The following is a 6,161-nucleotide window of genomic DNA, read 5'->3' as shown; positions in this document are numbered from 1 at the left end:
TGATTATAAGCCTCCATTGACTCGGTCTCCGTTCACCTGCGTACCCTACTACTTAGTTATAGCTCCCATTTGAACTCGTTCCTCGGTATCCTACCCTCCTCGGGTACTATTAGTTGGTCCACCTCCCTTGCTCAATATCAGACTCGATACTCATTGATCTCCTGTACCGGTAAGTGTAACCCCCCCCTTGTATTATTAGGCCTTTCCCATTGCACTCTCGATTCTTGGTACCGCCTACCCCCTTATATAGCCTCACACTATGAACTCTGTACTGCTCCTGGTACCCTCTGTATATTGAGTACCCTCTGTATTTAGCCTCCACAATCTGATCTCTGTTGTACCCGTCTACCCTCTGTATATAGCCTCCGACATACTCGCATCGGTACCCCCTGTATAGAGCCTCACATTGTATCTGTACTTGGTACCCTGTATATGAGCCTCCATGTATTTGACTCTATATATGTACTGGTCCCTCCACACATCATTTGACTCGTATATGTATGCCGCCACATGGTACTCCCCGACTGTATATCATACCTCCATCACGGGACTCTGCTGTGTTGTACTTATCCCTCTTGTATAAGCCCACATTACTCTTATAGCTCCATCATGTGCTTCTGTTTTTTGTATCGTACCCTCTTGTTATCTCTGTATATTCAGGCCCGCGTCAACCCTCCCGGCGCCCATCTGCCACTCACCGCGCACGCCGTAGTGGCGCGGCGTCGCATGGGACTCGGTACCCCTACCTCACTGTCTAGAGCTCCTCTCTCGCGACTCGGGTGTGTACTTCGTACCCCTGTTATAGCCGTCCTCACACTAGCCCTCCACTATTGTCTATTCACTGCTGCTCTTTAATATATTTGTCTCTTCTCTTCTTTCGTACTCTTAAATTTTTTACGGCGTATCTTTCTTAAAACTGCATCGTGGTTAAGGGCTTGTAAGTAAGCAATCTTCAGTAAGGTCTTCTACTCCTGTCTGGATTTCGTGATGTGCACAAATACAATTTGATCATGATGCTTTGAACACTCGCCGTAGCTAAGCAGAATGAACATTACTTCAAACAGCGTGCGACCGTGTCTTCCATGTGCCTGTAGCTAGTTAGGGGGGGCGAGGGCCCGGACGCCGCTGCACGCGCCTGCTGCGCCTGCCTAGTGGGTTTGCGAAGAGTACCCCGGGAGCGCTCAAACAATGTGCGGGGCTTTGTGCCCTGGCTATTTAACAGTCTGCACTCGCTCTGAAGATAGGAGCTGTTTCTCTTCAGCTCTCTTCAGCCCCAGCTTTGTCGCACCCTGGTACTGGACTCGCCTTCTGGATGATAGTGGGGTGAACAGGCATCTTGAGTGCACCCTGTACTGACCTTGCCTTCCTGGATGATAGCGGCGCTGAACCAGGCCTTTGAGCCACTGTTACTGACTCGGCCTTCTGGATGATCAGCGCGGCTGAACAGGTTCTTGATGGCACCGGCCTACTTGAACCGTTCGCCTTCATAGGATTTGATAGCACGCTGAACAGCGTTTATGCACCTCTGTACTGACCTCGCCTTCTGGGCATCGATAGCGGGCTGAACAGGGCTACTTGATGCACCTTGATGACCTCGCCCTCTCTGGATGGATAGCGGACTGAACAGCGCTTTGACGCACCTGTACCGACCCTCACCTTCTGGATCGATCAAGGCGGGTGAACCAGGCTTTCTGATGCACATTACTGACTCGCCTTGCTGGACTGAGACGCGGGGTGAACACGGCTTTGATGCACCCTGTACTAGACTGCCTGCTTCGGTGATAGTTGGGGTGACACCAGGCTTTGATGCACCTGTACTGACCTCGCCCTTTCTGGATGATCAGCGGGTGAACAGGCTTTGATGCACCCTGTCAGTGACCTCGCCTTCTGGCTGATAGGGGGTGACACAGGTTTGATCGCACCTGTACGTGACCTCGCTTGCTGGTGATTAGCGCGGTGTGAACAGGGCTTTGATGACCTGTTACTGACCCTCGCCTTGCTGGTGATAGCGGGGTGAACAGGCTTTGATGCACCGGTACTCCGACCTCCGCCTTCTGGATGATACGCCGGGTGAAACCAGGCAGACAGCCTCGGGTAGTCTGATATCCCTGGCATGATCTCTTTTGGCCTGCCCTGTGACATCGGGGCTGGGTACGGTGTCCTGGAGGGCAAGTAGTTTGCCCCGGTGAATGCGTTGCTGCCAGACCTCACTACCCTCTGGCAGCGCCTTACGGGGTGGGTGTGCGGAGCAGCTTGCGGTACAGGCGTAATACAGTCCAGACAGGATCGCCTCTCGCAACTCTGTGCATCTGTAAACCGTTCTTGGTAGTTCTTTGGCGTGAGTGTAGGTGTCCTGGAGGGCAGGGAGTTTCCCACCGGTGACTGCGTTGGGCCAGCCGCCCCACCTTTGGAGAGCCCTGTCGGTTAGTTGGAGCGGTGCTCATCTGCCAGTTACGCAGGTGATTACAGCCCGAAACGAAGCTCTCAACTTGCTGCAATCTGTTAAACGTTTGTGAGGGGTCTTAGGGCCGAAGCCAAATGTGTCAGTAGTGTTAGTGTGATTTCTTAATTTTAACTCATAAAAAAATCTGCCACTAATCATCAACAACATGCTTCTATTTGTAGTCTCATACGTCAAGTTTGTATTCTTATAATGACATACTTTCCTCTCAACTGCGTTACACAACTCCAGTTCAAGCAGATGTGCGATGAGCCATATCTTCAGGCGATTCGTGCTGTGCTTGACGTATAATCTAGCGGACGGGACGTTTCTCTATACAACAACAGCAGCTACGTCAGCACACCTCCGATAGTTTCGCTACCAACATAGCCAAACATAAAGCTAATCTAGACCTGCTCGGATGTAGTACTAGCTTGCTTTTAAACACAGCTTCTGTCCGTATCTCACTTTGTTACCACATTTAATTTACTATTCATGCCTAGCCTTTGTATTACCGTAGTCATCACCTGGCTGTTCCAGTTAGCAAGTACCAACTAGGCCTATCGTTAATTTTGCTCATAGCTCAGCCAGATAACTCCCGGACCATGAGGTCACTCAACTACTGCTCCTCCTGTAACAGAAGAAGTGGCTCTCTGGACGGAGAAAGAGGGTCTGTGCTGAACGTGTTGTTGAACGAAGAAAGAAGAGCGAGGAGATATGTCTCGTAAACAAAAGAGAAGGCGGTGAGACTGGTATACACGTCTAAAAGAAGAAGGAGAAATAACGCTACAGTGAAGAAGAAGTTACAGTTAAAGCAGAGGAGAGGAGGAGGATGTTCCACTGTGAACGCAAGAGAGATAAGGAAAGAGCGGTAGATGCAGTTTTTTGGCAGTGAAAGAGGAGGAGTGAATCTACCGTTACATTTGGGGGAGAGGCGAAGAAGAAGAACAAAAGAAGAGAGAAGGACCGCGATGATCTGATTACACCAGTAGTCTTAAAAACAAGGCCACAACTCTGCAGTTGTTGAACTAATGTGTGCTTATTAAAGGGTATGTTACACTTGAATATGTTGCTGCTGTAAATTGTTAAGACTACAGTGGGACTACAACCAAAAATGTAATGGATAAATGACCTTAATTCTTTAACACTTTATATTTTTCTAAATATGAATTTAAAAATCTACATATTTTGTTTAGAAATATGTTTTATGTGGCCTACAGTCTTTTCAGTTATATTGATTAAGACAGGGATGATCTGATTGAAATGATCCTATACAGTTGAAGTGAAGTTTACATACACCTTAGCCAATACATTTAAACTTGCAGTTTTTCCACAATCGCTGACACTTTAATCACAGTAAAAATCCCTGTTTTAGTCAGTTGGATCACCACTTTATTTTAAGAATGTGAAATGTAGAGATAATAGTAGAGATAATTATTTATTTCAGCTTTTATTTCTTTCATCACATTCCCAGTGGTGCAGAAGTTTACTACACTCAATTAGTATTTGGTAGCATTGCCTTTAAATTGTTTATCTTGGTCAACGTTTCGGGTAGCCTTACAAGCTTCCCGCAATAAGTTGGGTGAATTTTGGCCCATTCTTCCTGACAGATCTGGTGTAACTAGGTTGTAGGCCTCCTTGCTCGCACATGCTTTTTCATTCTGCCCACAAATTTTCTATAGGATTGAGGTCAGAGCTTTGTGATGGCCATCCAATACCTTGACTTTGTTGTCCTTAAGCCATTTGCCACAACTTTGGAAGTATGCTTGGGGTCATTGTCTATTTGGAAGACCCATTTGCGACCAAAGCTTTAACTTCCTGACTGATGTCTGAGATGTTGCTTCCATATATCCACATAATTTCCTGCCTCATCATGTCATCTATTTTGTGAAGTGCACCAGCCCCTACTGCAGCCAAAGCACCCCCACAACATGATGCTGCCACCTCTGTGCTTCACGGTTGGATGGTGTTCTTCGGCTTGCAAACCTCCCCCTTTTTCCTCCAAACATAATGATGGTCATTATGGCCAAACAGTTTCATCAGACCAGAGGACATTTCTCCAAAAAGTACGCTTTGTCCCCATGTGCAGTTGCAAACCGTAGTCTGTCTTTTTTATGGCGGTTTTGGAGCAGTGGCTTCTTCCTTGCTGAGCGGCCTTTCAGGTTATGCTCGATATAGGACTCGTTTTACGGGTATAGATACTTTTGTATGTTCCTCCAGCTCTTCACAAGGTCCTTTGCTGTTGTTCTGGGATTGATTTGCACTTTTCACACCAAATAGTTCATCTCTAGAAAACAGAATGCGTCTCCTCCTGAGCGGTATGACGGCTGCGTGGTCCCATGGTGTTTATACTTGCGTACTATTGTTGTACAGATGAACGTGGTACCTTCAGGCATTTGAATTTGCTCCAAGGATGAACCAGACTTATGGGGTCTACAATTTTTTTTATGTCTTGGCAGATTTCTTTTGATTTTCCATGATGGTCAAGCGAAGAGAAGGCACTGAGTTTGAAGGTAGGCCTTGAAATACATCCACAGGTACACCTCCAATTGACTCAAATTATGTCAATTAGCCTATCAGAAGCTTCTAAGGCCATGACATCATTTTCTGGAATTTTCCAAGCTGTTTAAAGCACAGTCAACTTAGGATGTAAACTTCGGACCCACTGGAATTGTGATACAGTGAATTAGAAGTGAAATAATCTGTCTTGTAAACAATTGTTGGAAAAAGACTTTGTGTCATCACAAAGTAGATCCTAAAACGACTTGCAAAACTTAGTTTGTTAACAAGAAATGTGTGGAGTGTTGAAAAACGAGTTTTAATGACTCCAACCTAAGTGTATGTAAACTTCCGACTTCAACTGTAAGTTAAACACCACATACAACTCTGTGCACCAGGACTATATTGAACAATGTCCACAGGCCTCCTGAGTGGCGCAGCGGTCTAAGGCACTGCATCGCAGTGCTAGAGGCGTCACTACAAGATTCGGGTTCGATCATGGGCTGTGTCGGAGCCGGCTGTGATCAGGAGACACATGAGGCGGCACACATTGGCCAGCGTGTCCGGGTTGGGGGAGGGTTTGGCCTGCTGGGAATGTCCTTGTCCATCGTGCTCTTGCGACTCCTTGTTGCCGGCCGGGTGCATACACGCTGACTTCARTCCCCAGCTGTATGGTGTTTCCTCCGACACGTTGGTGCGGCTGGCTCCAAGGGTTAAGCGAGTAGTGTGTCAAGGAGGTCGAGAGCAGTGCGGCTCTCATCCTTCGCTTCTSCMGAGTCCGTACGGGAGTTGCAGTGATGGAACAAGACTGTAACAACCAATTGGAAWTCACRAAATTTGACATAAAAAGGGCAAAMWAWWAWAATAATTWWTWWWWWWWAATTATACAGAACATTTTACTTGAAGAACAGCGGAGATGCAAAGTTTTGGAACAGAATTATGTTTTTTACTGTTTGTGCCGTCATTCTGTTACCAAACTTTGCATCTGCACTGGTCTTCAAGTTAATGTGTTTTTGTAGTTGASTTGTACGGTTTGTTTAACTTTACAATCATTTGGTTTTTGTTTTACATACATTTTAAAGTGAAAAATGTTAGTCTCAGCATCACTCTGTTAYYGTGGAATTGCCCCATACCAATGAGTTAATGTACTTGTCTTTGTACTTGTCTTTTGTACTTGTCTTCACTCACAAACTTGAAGTTCTTGAAGAGACCGTGTTCAATG

This window comes from Salvelinus sp. IW2-2015, linkage group LG32 (genome assembly GCF_002910315.2).
Source record: "Salvelinus sp. IW2-2015 linkage group LG32, ASM291031v2, whole genome shotgun sequence".
In the NCBI taxonomy this organism is placed as follows: Eukaryota; Metazoa; Chordata; class Actinopteri; order Salmoniformes; family Salmonidae; genus Salvelinus; species Salvelinus sp. IW2-2015.
The sequence above is the reverse complement of the archived record's forward strand: the minus strand, read 5'-3'. Positions refer to the sequence as shown.